This window comes from Ictidomys tridecemlineatus, chromosome 7 (genome assembly GCF_052094955.1).
Source record: "Ictidomys tridecemlineatus isolate mIctTri1 chromosome 7, mIctTri1.hap1, whole genome shotgun sequence".
Taxonomy (NCBI): Eukaryota; Metazoa; Chordata; class Mammalia; order Rodentia; family Sciuridae; genus Ictidomys; species Ictidomys tridecemlineatus.
The window spans coordinates 146,780,226-146,797,044 of NC_135483.1; positions in this window are offsets into that span (position 1 = coordinate 146,780,226).

Genomic DNA, 16,819 nt, shown 5'->3' on the forward strand with positions numbered 1-16,819 from the left:
TTGTTCTCTTGAGACTTCACCAAGGTAAGACAGACAGGTCTTACTAATGCTATGTTCCTGAAGCTTAGCAGGTTTAGGTAGCTGCTGAGCATCTACACAGCACCAAAGTCAGCTTCTTGGAGAAACTAATGGCCCTACAGCCCTTCCTGCAAGAGTGGCCCCAGGCTATACTCTTTTGGGCTGTGTGCGCTAATCCCTGAATCACTCTCAGTTGCTGCGGGGTGGGTACTGACCTTTATGCAGACAAGTCATATCCATTCAAAAAATAATCTGAGAAGATGAGTGCGGGAGTGTATACTTGTAATACCAGCTCCTTGGGAGGCTGAGACTGAAGGATCACAAGTTCAAGTGCAGCCTCAGCCCCTGTTCTAAACATAAAAATAAAAAGGGTTGGTTGTAGCTCAGTGGTAGAGGGCTTACCTACCATGTGCAAGGGCCTGGATGTGATCCTCAGCACTGCAAAAAAGGAAAGCAAATTGTCAAAGTATTATTTTAAAATACAAAGATACACCATTAATTTTAATAATCCATGGTTAATACAATATTAAACTTTTAAAAATATTGAATACTTTTATTAAAAATTACTGAGTACCCAATTTATCAGTTTTTACATTTGACATCTTAATTTCCAGCTGCAAATGTATTTCACTGAGGTAGGTATAATGACCTGGCTTTGTTTTTAAATGTACTTTCATGATTCTGAAATTATATAAATTATATATAAAAATATATATTTTTTAGTGTGGGGGTCTTTGTTCTTTTGCTTTGGTCATATACAGTTCATCACTGAAACAAAAGTCTTTAGACAGCAATACTTTACCAAAGGTCAACATAGTTTACATTCACTCCTGTCGGATAGTTTTATTTTCTCCCATCACATTCACAAATCTGTTGGGTAGGGCTGGGGCTGTAGCTCAGTTGGTAGAGCTCTTGCCTAGCATATGTGAGGCACTGGGTTTGATCCTCAGCACCACATAAAAATAAAACAAAGGTATTGTGTCTGTCTACTATAAAGAATATTTTTAAAAAAATATTTTGGGTAAACAGGTAAAAAGCAAAAAGCTGTGTTTGAAAATCAACAAAGCTGCCAGGTGTAGTGGTATACACCTGTAATCCCAGCTACTTGTTAGGCTGAGATAGGAGGATCACAAATTTGAGACCAGTCTGCCCAATTTATTGAAAGGTTATCTCAAAAAATAAAAATAAAAAAGGGCTGGGTATATAGCTTAATGGTAGAGCTCTTGGCTAGCATACACAAGACCTTGGGTTCAATCCTCTGGTCTTTATATCTGCCTCAGTGAAAGAAATTTTCAGCTGAGGATTGAAAGAAAGAAAGAAGGAAAGAAAAAAATAAAGAATCAAAGTCTTTTTCTAACAAACCTAACTTCTTTATCCAGTTGTAAAATCAAAGAACTTTAAAGCTGGAAGACACTCCATCTATTCCAAAACCCTCTTTTTCCAGGGATTCAGATAAATTAGTTAAGTAACAAACTCAACTCTAGAGTTAATAAACAAAATATGCAAGACTAGAATCCAGGCCTCTTGGCTACTGGTTGATATGAACAAAAAAGTATGTGAATATTTGTAGTATCAACTGAATGTATATAAATAGATATAGTATATAACTTAGGCATAATACAAGCATATCTCTTTCACATCAATGTGCTTTTAAATTATTGAAAGTAATAGAAAATGAAGTAAAATTCTAGACTAGAGTAAATTTCCTAATTTCAATGATCAATTCACTGTCACTTTTAATTAGCATAAGCTTTTTACTTGATATTAACAAAGGAGGCCGAGTGAAAAGCAAAACATTTAGGCCAATTGTTTTATAAATGCTTCTGGCAATACATAATTCATTACATAATAGAATACAGTAAACTGGTTATGCCAATTTTCTATCGTTGTCACCAATAAAACTTCTGCCGGTGCTATCAAATGTCAATACAATGTGTTCAAATGAGTGTTCCTGATTCAGAGCTCTTCTTTTATAAGTGCCAATGCCAATCCAAACTGGGGTGGAGGAATGATGTATTTCTGGAACAATAGTGAGGTAGCTCAGAGCACTAAAGGAAGGATTACATTTCTTCCAGAACCAAGGACCCAAGCAAAATCAGCATGTTTCTTATTGCTTCTTCTGTCAAATCTGTTCCTCTCAGATTTGTTTTCAATCTAACAGCAAATCAGTCTGTTTCAGATTATAAGGAGCAGAGCACCAGATAGCAAAGGCTGTAAATCCTCCAATTTATAGATAGTTCATGCAGAAATAATATTGAGTAGCTGGTATTTTGGATCACAGGAAAGTCCACAAATTGTGGCCAGTAGAACAAGACTGGTTGGGGTATAGAGGGATGGGCAGCTTAATGGGTACCTCCAGTTGTACAAAGAAATTTACTCCTAAGGAGATAAGGGCATTGCCACAAGAAGGAGAGAAAAGTGTACACCAGGCACATAAAACAGCTAATATAGGGTTTACTGCAAGATGTGTGCTTCTCTAAGTTTCACACTAGAAGGGTGATTTTTGTGAAATAATTTATTACCCACTCATAAACTAAAATTATAATGTGAATCACTCCTAACTTATTCTTTGTTTTATTCTTTTATATTAAAAATCTATACCCAAATATTTTTTCTGGCTTGTTGATGCTCCTTTAAAACTAGCCTAGAAAAATTCTTCATTACATTCATAACAGCGGTAGAAAAATACAATTTTGCTTGATCAGACCATTTTTACTTATTACATGAATTCCAGGTCTAAAAAATTTAAATCTAAACATATTTTATTCAATGCTGAAAAAAGGTAAAATACTTGATCATCAAATTCAATCTGCATAGTGAAATATTCAGGTCTTGTTGAAAAGGTATTAGTTACAAAGAGTTCTTCGGTTTCTGTTACATGGTATTTCAATATGGGGCTAGATCCTAGATATTAGTAAGACAGAAAAGAATGTTAAAAACAAGCTGGGCCCAAGTCATAAGGTTCCCTTTTGTTTTTCTAATGTGTTCCAGTCATCAGCCTGCATACAAAGGTCAAGAATATTTACTCCAGCAATCAAGCAACACTTTCTGCATTGAGCTCTTAAAACCTGAGTCCAGGGACTAACATGACCCTTCTAACTTCAGTTCTCTGGTGGTCAGAAGGGATCTCTTGTTTGTCTACATTTAAAAAAAAAAAAAATTCTGTTCTTGAACAAAATAGGGACAAATCACATTTAAAAATAATCTCCACCCATCAGCCAGGCTTCCTCCCCAGCGTCACTCCTTCCAGCTGCACTGGAGAGGTGTGTGAAACTCTGAGACCAGCAGCTGAATGGCAGTTCGTGAGAAGTCCAGAGGAATAAAGTCGTAGGAGGCACTAGCAACACAGAAGCAAAGAATTGATTTGTTTGTGGGATAAAGTGGAAAATGGAAAGAATTGCCTTTTGTATCAATCCAACTTTTCCTCTCCTTCTGAATAAAACATTATTATGTAACAAAGGGCCTTTAAATAATTTCTTTCTTTTTTAAATTGGCAATATGACAAATACAGATTGTGTCATCCTGGGTTAGAGCCACTTCTTAGGGTGTGGAGTTACTTGATTCCAGCACTGTGGATCAGTGTACTCAAAACATGTGACATGAGCTAGGTTCATGCCTTGTTGATATTATGTTAGATTTAGAAAAGAAAAGAGTGAAAAGTGTCTTTCTCTTTGGGAATTTGAATAAAGAGAGCCACTGAGTAGGCCCTACTTGACCATTTTATTCTGAATCTTAACTTTTTACATTAAAAAATTTGCAAATAAACCAATAATATATACTATCTTTCCTAATGATGAAAAAAAAAATCAGCTAAACATCTTCATGTAAAGTACAGCAGCAAATTTGCAGTAAGAGGTGTTGGTGCTGCAGTAAACGATCCTGGGTGTTTTATCCAAAGAAAATTGTGCCTAGAGCCTGCAGAGGAAGAAGATCCTACTTTAAAAGTGTTTGGAGGGTCTGGGTTGTGGCTCAGAGGTAGAGTGCTCACCTACCATGCATGAGGCACTGGGTTTGATTCTGAGCACCACATAAAAATATAAATCAAGATATTGTTATAACTAAAAATAAATACTTTTTTAAAAAAATAAGTGTTTGGAGAGTCCCTCTTCAGGCATCAGCTTGGGTATATCCAGGAAGATGGGCTGTACTAATGTCACATGACCAACTTAAAAAAATACTATTTGAGGAAAAGATGGGAGTGAGAAGATTAGGAAAAGGTCATTCAAAGATTTCTTTGTTCATGCAACCAAAAATAGAGTACCAAGACTGCCTCAGAGACCTGGAAACAAAGATGAGGATGTCAGGAGTTTGCTCTTGGTCTAATTAGGAGACAGGAACCTACACAAACACTGAATACAACGTGATACATACTAGAGTTGTAATCAAACTCCACCCAAAATGTTACCCTGGACCCAGAGGTAAGTTACTGCTGAGTGCCTAGTGGAGGGTTTACAGAAGATTTGATTCTTGATTTGAGTATAGAAGAAAGAGCCAGAATTATCTAGGCTAACCAAGGGAGAAAAAGCAAAAGAATGAGTGGCTGAGAGGTACTGAAGTAAGTGCTGTTTGGAGGAGAATTTCGAGTATTCTTGCTATGCCTGCAAAAATAGAGTATCTTCAAGAGAAGGATCAGAATGAGAAAAGTATGGGGCAGGAATGAGAAAAGCAACAGCCTGCCGAGGCCAAGCACAAAATGTAAATGATTGAGGTCCAGAAGGTTTAGGGGAAAATTGCATTTGCTGTGAGCCAGAGCTGCTCTCTGGAGGATTTACAATCTCTCAAATTACTACACAAATTATATTCCTCCCCCCACCATCATAGTCTGAGAAATTGTCTCTTTCCTCACATTCATTCAAATAATGGGTATTCTTTTTTTTTTTTTCATTCAACAAGTATTTATTTAGTGCCTGCTCTTGGGTAAAGTATGTCCTGGGAATTGAGACTATCACAGTAAATAAAACAAAAATTCCTACCTCATGGAACTTACAACTCAGTGAAGGGAAGACAGAAAAATGCATAAAAAGATCAAATGTGCAGTTGTCAGAGAGGTGCTATGGAGAACAATATAGAAGGCTGAACAAATAGAGCACAGGAAGTAGGTTGGACTTTGTGTGATCTTAAAGGTTTCATCAAGAAGGTAACTACAAAAGGAGGACCAGAGATATGGAGGGAGGGAGTGATGGGGTAGTTTCCCTGGGGGAAGAGGTTTCTAGCAGAGGAAACTACCAATGAAAGACCAGAAGGTGAGCTCATACCTGCAGGGGCAGGAGGTAACTGGAATGGGGTGAGGGGAAAGAGGCTGTGGAGTCTCTTAGGGAATTGTTAAGACTGAGGCTTCAGCTCTTTCCAAGTTAAAAACTGAACAGTTGCGGGTACAGGAGTGGTAGGTAGGGTCTGTATTTTTAAAGACTCACCCTCTCTGGCTGTTGTTGACAGCTGAAATAAATGCCTTGGGGGAAGGATAGAAGCACAGAAACCAGCCCAGAGATGAGAGCTACCACTAAGGACAGACAGGATGGTGATTAGGCAAGGAGGGTGGCAGGAAGTGGTTAGCTTCCAGTTATATGTTAAAGAGAGAGCACCAGGATTTCTTGACAGATTGGATGTGGGATGTCACTAAAAAGGAAATCCAGGGATAACTGAGGTTTTGTGCCTAAGTAATTAGAATGATAACATCCTATTTACTAGGAAGAAGACGGTGAGGGGAAGAAGTCTGGGGAGAGAGGGACTGCAATAACTTTGTTTCAGAAACGTGAACTTAGAGATACTCACCAGACAACAAGCATTATGTTAGCAGGGCATGTGAGTTAGGGAAGATATTTGGACTGGAAATGTACACTGGGACTTGGTGTATATATAAATATTAAAACCATGGGACTCAGTGAGATTAACAAGAGCAAGTGTTGAGAGAGGTCTAAGGACATGGTTCTGGGAAATGCCAACACTTAGTGGGAAGATGAGGAGGGATCAGCAAGGGAGACTGAGAAAGAACAGCCAATGAGGTTGGACAAAACCCAGAGGGTGTGTCGTCCTGGAAACCAAGAAGAGAAATTTGTCCAGGAGAAGGCAGTGCTTGGCTTGGCTCAGAAATGCCAGTAATGAGGCAAGTGATTAGTCAAGGTTCTCTTTTTGGTTTGTGGTGCTGGAGATTGAACCCAGGACCTCAGCACCGAGTTACATTCTCAGCTTTTTTTTTTTTTTTTTTTTAATGACAGGGTCTTGCTAAATTGCCCAATCTGGACTTCAACCGGAATTACCGGCCCATACTACCACGATCAGATAGTCAGAGTTCCCTAGAGAAAAAGAAGCAACAGGACATATGTATTTCCAGAAGGAGATTGATTTGTAGGACTGGTGCATGTGTTGTGGAGGCTGGCAAGTCCGGGATCTGCAGTGTGAGCCAGCAGTTATTCAGGCCTTCAGTTGATTGGTCAAGGCCAATCCACATTATAGAGGGCAATCTGCTTTACTCAGAGTATACCCTCATATCCTCACAGAAACATCTAGAATAATATTTTCACCTTTTTTTTTCTTTTTTCAGCCCTGAGGATTGAACCTCAGAGCCTCATAGATGCTAAGCATGTTCTCAACCCTGAGCTACACTCCCAGTCTCCTATTTTTATCCTTTTGTGCCACTGGGGATTGAACCCAGGGATGCTTACCCTTGGAACCACATTCCCAGCATCACACACACACCCCCCCCCCGTTTTTTTCCCCAGACCTTTTTAGTTTTTTATTTTGAGACAGGGTCTCACTAAGTTGCTAAAGGCCTCACTAAATTGCTGATGCTGGCCTTTAACTTGAGATCCTCCTGCCTCAGCCTCCCAAGTCACTGAGATTACAGGCATGCACTATTTTTACCTTTTTCTTTTATTTATTTTTTTCTTGCAGTCCTGGGGATTGAACCTCAGAGTATTTTACTACTGAACTATATCCCCAGATTTTTATTTTTATTTTTTTGATATAGAATCTCACTAAGTTGCTGAGGCTGGCCTTGAACTTGTGATAATCTTGCCTCAGCCTCTCAAGAAACTGTAGGTGTGTGCCATTATGTTGGTATTTGACCAGATATCTGGCCACCATGGCCCAGTCAAGTTGGCATATAAAATTAACCATCACAGGGGATGGACTTGTGGCTCGTGGTAGAGAGCTCACCTAGCATACTTTAGGCACTGGGTTTGATCCTCAGTACCACATAAAAATAAAAAAATAAACGTATTATGTCCACCTACAACTAAATATATATTTAAAAAGTTAACCACCACTGTAAGTAATTTGAAGCTGACCAGTGGCATTGCATTTAACAAAATAGAGGTTATTAATGACTTAGGAAATAGTGTCAATAAAATGGTCAGAGGAGAACATTTGACTGGAAGGGACTCATGAGAAAATAGGAGAAAGATCTTTTCTGCTACAAAATACCATATACTTCTAGACTCATAGGACTTGGGGTAGGGAATGAAGCTGTGGGCTATAAATCCTCAGGGCACATTGACCTGATTCCAGTTGCACAGAGAAAGGGAGCCTGGGGCCAGGCTGAGGGGCTAAGGGAGACCAACTATCTCATGAAGTCCAAGACCTAGAAAGGGGTCACAGTGGTCCCAGGTCCATAGAGGGCACGTGGCTCCACACTGAAGTTTTGGAGAAACACATCCTCAATTTAGGTCACTAGGATTCCTGTAGATTAATAATAACTATAAATATGAGTTCATAATTAATGGCCATAAAATATGTAAGCAAGCAAGTTCATGAGCATACCAGAAAAAACAAACACCAGGTTTAATCCCCCAAGAGTTTCAAATATTAGAGTAATCAAAGGATATGAAACAACTATGAAAAAATGTTTAAAGAAATAAAAGATGGAAATACACACAAAAAAGCAAGCAATAAGAGACTCTTCTCCAGAAATTTGAAAATCATCCAGATAAAGCTCTTAGAAATAAAAAAAAAAAAACAGAATTATTCAAGTAAGATTTTTTTAATTGGTTGGTGAGAAACTCATTAGGCACAGCTAAATAAAAATATTAGTGAATCAGAGGAGAAAGATGAAGTGATTATACCAAATGCAGCATAGAAGATAAGCAGATAGAAAATGTGTACGATGAAGAGAAATAAAAATACTTATATCCCATTACTAGGATGAGAAAAAGAAAGGCCATTTGCCACATGCCTAGCACCAAAAAGGTAAGCAGAAGATAAAATCCCTGATGCTCAAGTGGACTGAACCTGATTGGGTACCATCAAATCTTAGATTGATCTGATTAGTCTTTCCTTCTATGAGAGATGTTGAGGAGGGGCTGGGAAAATGGCAGACCCAGCTTAAGTTCCCCATCCTAGTTATCAATTGTTGAGGGCCACAGCCAAGTCGGGATGGCACATGGCATTTTTGCCAGAAGTAGTGGTTGAGAGGTGACGCCAGCGACCCATTAAGATGATGACCTTTGAGTTCTCTCAGAGTTCCCGTTGAGCTTCAGTGGCTCCTGATTTGTGCCCAGCCAGACTGCGGCAATCAATAATGCATATAATACATAAGCCATGGAACTCTTTTTATTTTTTTTAAATATTTATTTTTTAGTTGAAGTTGGACACAATATCTTTATTTTTATTTATTTATTTTTATGTGGTGCTGAAGATCCAACGCAGGCCCTTGCACATATGAGGAGAGTGCTCTACTGCTGAGCCACAACCCCAACCCCAAGTCATGGAACTCTTACAATGTGCATATTTTAAGATGAGACTGACACCTTCCTCTACAGCTAATCTTACCATGTGACATCAGAATTGTCCAGTGGATAGTTTTCTTTTATGTCTGTACAAACATTTCATTTTCTTTCATTTATAAAAACCAAAATTCAAAGAATTCTTTCAAGCTTTATCTGCTTTCCTCCTTCCATTCAATAACTAATTTCTCTGTGGGGAGGGAACTTGAAATGATTATTCATTCACTATTCATTCCCTACTTGCTGTTTCTCGACTAAATCACTTGAAATATTTCTTTCAAAGTTAACAATGCCTGCTTAATTGTCAAATGCAATGAATTTGTTTCCTCTTTCCCTTTTTACAGTATTTCATACTGTTAACCACTCATTTCTTTTTTCCTTTAATCAACAAACATTTATTAGGATTTTACTCTTCTCTAAAGCAGGCCCTGTAGTAAGAGAAGATATGTTTGCTGAAGTCAAGTGGTTTGCCTCCTATTTATCAAAGGAGACATGTACACAATTAAGTGAAATAAAGAACTGAAGGAAAAAGTAAAACCAGAAACGAAGGAGTCATGACTTGGGCAAAACCCTTATGGTAGAGATTTCTGGAAAGAGATTATACGTTGACCAGATGGATGGGAGACTGGCTATGGTATTATTGAGGCAGAGGAAGCACATGGGCAAAGGCACAAAGACATAAATCATCCAGATACACAAAAAGTACCACAAACCATTCAATAAGCCTGAAATGGATGAACCAAGAAAGGCATTAAAACTAGAATAAAGGACAATGAAATATGGTGGGAGGCTTGTGATGCATTCAAAGGAGTTTACACTTTCCCTCATAGGCACTAAACATGGTGCTAAATTGTTCTTCTCCTTTTGCTCCTTCTTCTAAATGCATTTGTCACTTAGAAATAATACTTCTGCAGGAAGATGGAGGCTGAACTGAGAGGCTATAACACTGGAGGTAGGAGAGCATTTAGGGAACTCTCGGTTTTCAGTGAGATAGGGTCAGGATCTGAACTAAGAAAAGGGTATCCGGGTCTGAGAGATGCTGAACTGAGTGAATGGCAGTCCCATTAGGAGACAGAGGGGATATAGGGCAGAGGAGCAGTCTTGGATGATGCTCTCAGAGGAGCATGGGCTGAGGATATTCAAAAGATGTCTCCTCCAACTGATGACCAGGCATGCATTCCTTTTAGTCCACTTTTTTTGTTTTTTTTTTTAAATAATATTTATCAATTTACTCATTATAAAACATATCTTTTCATTGCAGATGATTTGAAACATCTTAAAAATATAAAGAAAAGAAAAAACATCAGGGATCTCATAATGCAGATTTTTACTTATTTTATTTTTTCTGGTGCTAGGAATTGAATCGAGGGGTTCTCCACCCCTAAGATATACCTCTAGCCCAGTTTTTTTTTTTTAATTTTTTTAAGTAGTTGATCTTTCTATCTTTCTCTCTCTCTCTCTCTCTCTCTCTCTCTCTCTCTCTCTCTCTCTCTCTCTCTTTCTTTCTTTCTTAGAATCAAACCCAGGGCCTCACACATGCCAGGCAAGTGGTCTACCACTGAGCCCCAGCCCCAGCTACCACCACCCCACCCCCCACCCCCACTTTAATTGTTTATTTTAAGACAGGGTCTTGTTAAGTTCCTGAGGTTGCCCCAAACTTACAATCCTTCTGCCCCAGATATTTTAAAGTATTTAAAAAATGTGAACAATGCATATAGGCCCAGTTTTAGAAAATTGTTTCATATCCTAAATAGAATATTATATCCTGATTGTAACATATTTGTACCATGAGCACTATTTCACATATTTTAATTATAGTGTTTTATCCTGTGAATAAACTCCATATTTTCCTATTGATGAACATTGAAACTGGCTTAAGCTTTGCTATCAGATATAATGCTATAATGAACATCCTTATAATATAATATTAAACAGTACCAGTTATTTTCTTGTTAGATATTGTTGAAAGTGAAATTACAGTGTTAAATTTAGGAACAATTATAAAGTTTTTTGATGCATACTAATGAACTGCTTTCCAAATTTTCTGTTCTGATTGATATTCCCATTAACACCAAGAATTGCATTTAAAAACCTTTAATAAATATATAGGCATATCCTGAATTACAAGTTAATATATTTATTGGCAATTTGGATTGGGGTTTTCTTGTTTCTTAAATTGTTCCTTTTTTAGTTCATTGATAGTTTTTTTTTTTAATGGAAAGCTGTTTTCCCTGATTTGTATTAGTTTGTTATATATAAAAAATACTGAAATCCAGGCACACTGGTATGCACCCATAATCCCAGCACTTGGGAGGCAGAGGTAAGAGAATCATTTAAGCTCATAAATTTGAGATCAGCCTGGGCAATATTGTGAGACCTCATCTCAAAAATATAAGCAAAAACATGGGCTAGGGTTGTAGTTCAGTGGAAGTGCCGAGTGAGGCACTGGGTTCAATTCTCAGCACCACATAAATAAACAAAATAAAGGTCCTTATAACAACTAAAAAAAATATAAGCAAAAACAAAACCAAAATTGATTTCTTTTGTCTGTCATACATACTCTTTCACAGATATTGATAGATAAAATGTATTTATCTCTGGTTTTGAAACATTTGACTTCCTTCTCAAAACTTATTTCTTTCAATGTCTATGACACTGTTTTATCCTGTTTCCTGATTCTTAGTCCAAATAATCTGTCCTGGTATCTACCTCAAACTTCTTCCTTCAAATAGAGATATTATCAAAGCCTTTGACCCTTTTTGTCAGTGACTCACACCCAGAGATATAATCTGTCCCAAATGCTTCATTGTCTTTAAATATTGATGCTTTTAATCTGAAAATATTTTTTTCTGTAACATATATACATTTACAGTGACTTCAGATAAGATCTTTAATTTTTTTGTGTCTTGTGTTGCAATCTGTATAACAAGAATAGTAATCATATTTATCTAATAGGATTTTTATGAGCATTAAAAAATGAATATAAAGGTCTGTAATATCATATGTTATGTTAATTGACAGCTATGATTATGTCAAACAAATATAATTTAATGTTTTATTTCCTAAAGAACATACAATGAAATGGAAAAACATTGATTGAAGTAGAATCCTTATAATCTATATAAGGTACCTGTCTGATGGTGGCTACGTATAAGAGGAAAGTGTTAAATTTTGAAGGCCATGGTAGAAATCTGTCTGGTTTTGGATAGGTAAGAGGACAATTTGATCTCAGAAAGAGAAGGAAAATGACAAATTCTTCAATTGGGCATTTATTTGTATTGCCAAAGTAATTAATATGAAACTTTAATATTTAGTAGTTCTTGTGATTCTTTTTCAAAGAATTACATTTCTAATTGGGGTGGTGGGTATTGGGGGTTGAGCTCAGGGTCACTCAACCACTGAGCCACATCCCCAATCATATTTTGTATTTTATTTAGAGACAGGGTCTCATCGAGTTGCTTAGCACCTTGCCGTTGCGTTGCTGAGGCTGGCTTTGAACTCAAAATCCTCCTGTCTCAGCCTCCCAAACTGCTGGGATTACAGGTCTGTGCCATCGTGCCTAGATACATTTCCAATTTAAATGCTATCTGATACATGTAGTTGACATCACTGGATGAGTCCAAATTTCTATTTGTAAAGCTACAGATTATGAAATTTAACTATAAGTACAGAAATTAAAATCTATTCAATATTGGTGGGCATTATTGGCTTTAATATGTTTTTTAAAAAAACTTAGAAGATTTGATTTCACTAGAAGTTAAACTTCTGTTGCCTTTAGCTTCACTCATTCATTCAATGAAAATTGAGCATCCAAAATGTGCTGCACTCTGCATATTACAGGACTCTATTAGCTGATATTTATGGGTGTGTGTGTATTCCCTTTTGAATTTATTTAAATATAAAATGTTTTCTAAAGAGCAAAAGCACTTCACATACATATTGTATTAGCTCATTTCAAAACCATGCTCTTATTGTGGAGAGATAATATGTGATTTATTTCTATTTAAAAATAAATGAAAAATAATAGTAACTGTTCTTCTATCTAATTCTCAAGACCTGCTCTTGTCTATTAAAGCATGTATGTAATCAGTTCTCTGAGACAGACAGCATAGGTATCAATCCCATCTAATAAACAAAGATTCCAAGGCTCTGCAGATTAATGTATGTATTGGAGACTGTGAACTGTTTAGTAAGCTCAGGTGTTGGGTCCACACCACTGTCCATTTTTTGAATAAAAGAAACATGCAAAACCTACTTCTCTTTTAGAACCTCATCATGTTATAAGCATGACTTCTACTTTCCATTTCTAACAGACAATAAAACAACTGACCTAGTGTCTAGACATTTTTAACCACATAAAATTTCAGTCAGGTACGGTGGTGCACGCTTATAATCTCAGTGACTCTGAAGGCTGAGGCAAAAGGATTGCAAGTTCAGAACCAGCATCGGCAATTTATCAAGGCCCTAAGCAACTTAGCAAGACTCTGTCTCAGAATGAAAAATAAAAAGGCTGAGGATGTGGCTCAATGATTAAGTGAGTTCAATCCCTGATATTTAAAAAAATTAAAAAATTATATACAGGAAAAAAAAACAACAACAAAATCTCATGTTAGGATAACTTTGATGCTAAAAGAGTTTGTTCATTTTATGGTACTAAGATTGAATCCAGGGCACTCCAGCACTCCACCTCTGAGCAACATCCCCCATCTCTTTGTTGTTTTTTTTTTTTTTTTTTTTTTAATTTTGAGACAGTCTTGCTAAGTTTCTCAGACCTACTGCAAACTTGGAATCCTCATGCCTCAGCCTCCAAGTTGAAAGAGTTTGTTCAAAGCAACATTTTGAAGTAAGGAATGAAGGGTGTCTTCTTGCACATAAGAGTGGGTAGAGCTGCCACCTACTTAATATTTTCCTATTCATTGTTTTCCTAAGTAATATGAATGTAGAGTCTACCATCTGTCTGGAAACTTTTCAGTGATGCTTGAGGCATGAAAATGTTGGACATATTAAATGTAGTTAATGTGTATTTCTGGGCAGCTGGACATTGAAGTTGGTGTGTGACTAGAAAGAAGGAGACAGTTATTTTCCCATTAGATGTTTCCTCACCCCACTTACCATTGCCCACAAATGCTGGTTCCACAGGAAATGAAGATTCTGAGGTATGCTGAAGTAAGCCCTTTAATATTGAACATTTTCAATAAAATGGCTCAGAGAAGAATAGAATGAAATCCTTGAAGGCAAGAACTTCTCTTTGCTTGTTGGTTTTTTAATGTACCTACTTTATTTAAAACTGGAGTTCCAGTAACACAAAGGAATTTGCTGTATGATGTAACCCATCTAGGAACACAGCAACTTTCTTGTGTCAGCTGGAGAGTTGATCTACCTGCCCACATTTACAGACACAGGGGGAAATGCCAACTATTCAGCAGACCTAATATTTCCAGCTGGGTTAGAGCCTAGTTCTCCCATCCAGTGCCATGTTGCAATGGAGCTCAGAAGAAGAATCTGAAATAGGCAATTATAAGATTCCTGTATTTTTCTGAGAGAAACTGTTTGAGGATTTAGTTGCTTCAGAATTCTCCAGACTTCATGTGCCTTTCAAAATCTCTGGTGAGTCCTGTCTTAGCTCAGTTCCCTAGACATAGCTACCCAAGATGGAGGGTTGCAACTTGGGTTGGAGAGGGCACTCAGGAAATACACCTGTGGAGAAGTGAGGCAGAGGAAAAAGCTGAATTGCAGATGGTTACAAATGAAGCCTCAGCCAGTTGTAAGGGAAGCTGTATGTTAGAGGTGCAGCAAACCAAGGAAGGAGGAAAGGCTGCTGTCTTTCCACATTAGCAATTTTTAGTCCTGGGCCATTTCCATCAATGGATGCTGCCTTGGAGGTGACAGTTCCTGAAGCCAAGTGCAAGTGCTATTGAAAGACACTTTGTGGCAGCAGCTAGGAATGGCTGTGTCAGCTTTGACAAGATCTGGGTGGAGTTCCATTGCAACCACTACAGGGTCTGCATGATGTGACACCCTCTTCATATGTCTGACCTCATCTGCTCTCTAGCTTCACTGGCATCCTTAATAGTTCCCAAAACTGCTAAGGCATGCTCCCAATCCACGGCCTTTGTTCTTTCTGTTTCCTCTATCTGGAACACTCCTACGGTGACCATCTGTCCTGGTTTGTCAGAGCTGTAACGTTTGGCATTAAAAACTCTGGTTTTGGCAATAAAAGTCTTTCACCCTGTGAAACCCCTACAGTAGCCCAGAAAAACCAAGATGGTAGGTCACCTAAATCTGCAGATGCCCATGTTTTACTCCCTCACCTCCTTCAAGTCTCTGTTTAGCTGACTGTCTAAACACGGACTGTCCCTTTTAAAATTGTACTCCCTTGAAGCAAATCAAAACCATGAGGAGATTTCATCTCAACCAAATCACAGTAGCTGTCATCAAAAATACAAAGAAACAATTAATGCTGGCCAGGATTGTGGGAGAGGAACCCTTGTACCTGATGGATGGGAATGTGAATTAGTACAATCCCTATTGCAATTAATGTGGAGGTTCCTCAAAAAAACTAAAAATAGAACTACCATCGGGCTGAGATGCAACTTAGTAGTAGAGTACCTTCCTGGTATGTGTGAAGCCCTGTGTTCAGACCCTAGTAGAGAGAGAGAGAGAGAGAGAGAGAGAGAGAGAGAGAGAGAGAGAGAGAGAGAGAAAGAAAGAAAGAGAGAAAGAGAGAAAGAGAGAAAGAAAGAAAGAAAGAAAGAAAGAAGGAAGGAAGGAAGGAAGGAGAGAAAGAAAGAGAGAAAGAAAGAGAGAAAGAAAGAAGGAAGGAAGGAAGGAAGGAAGAAAGAAAGAAAGAAAGAAAGAAAGAAAGAAAGAAAGAAAGAAAGGAAGGAAGGAAGGAAGAAAGAAAGAGGGGGGGAGGGAGGGAGGGAGGGAGGGAGGGAAAGAGAGAGAGAGAAAGAGAGAGAGAGAGAGAGAGAGAGAGAGAGAGAAAGAAAGAAAGAAAGAAAGAAAGAAAGAAAGAAAGAAAGAAAGAAGAAAGAAACTACCATATGATCCAGCTATACCACTACTCCTGGGTACATACTAAAAGGAATTAAAGTCAGCATCCTATAGAGATACCTGCACACTATATTTACTGCAGCTCAATTCACAATAGCCAACTTAGGGAATTAGCCTAGAAGCCTATGAATAGATAAATGGATAAATAAATTGTATATACACAGTGGGATATTATTTGGCCATAAGGAAGAATTAAGTCATTTGGCTCAGATAAGAGTAGAATGAAAGAGATCATCATGTTAAACAAATAAGCTAGACTCAAAAGACAAACATCACGTTTTCTCCTATATGTGGAATCTAGGGGGAAAAAGAGACAACATGAAAGTTGAAGAAAGGGAGGAGGAGGAGAGGGCATGGATGAATGAATATATCACAGTGAAATTCATTGTTCTGAATAATGAGCTAATAAAAAAAAGTTCACCCTCTTACCGTTACACATCTACCTACGACTCCCTTTCTCGCCTTTTATTTTTCTCTATAGAATGTAAAATGCCTTCTTTTTTTTTTTTTTCCAGTACTGGGGAGTGAACTCAATGGCATTTTATCACTGAGATATATCTCCAGCCCATTTTTGTTTTTATTTTGAGACAGGGTTTTGCTAAGTTTCCCAGGCTGGCCTCAAACTTGCCATCCTACTGACTCAGCCTCCAAGTCACTGGGATCACAGGAGTGAGCCACTGGCAACTGATATTTTTTTAAATATTAGGGATTGAACTCACTTCTAAAATACCATGACACATATTTGCTTTATTTCATTTAGGAGTAAAAATTCCTTGATGACTGTTCTTGGTACATAGTAAACACTTGATAAGTATGTGTTAGTGGATGAAATAAATAAATACATCTAATATTTTATATAAAATACATACTTGCTAATTAATACAAAATGTATGATATCCTTTAAAGATTAGTTTAAAATATTTCAGATTATACTCATTTGTCAGTGTTAATTATTTGGCAATTATGCTTATAAAAAGGTCAAATTGATCATAGAACTGTTTCTTCAGTAAGCAAATAAAGGATTT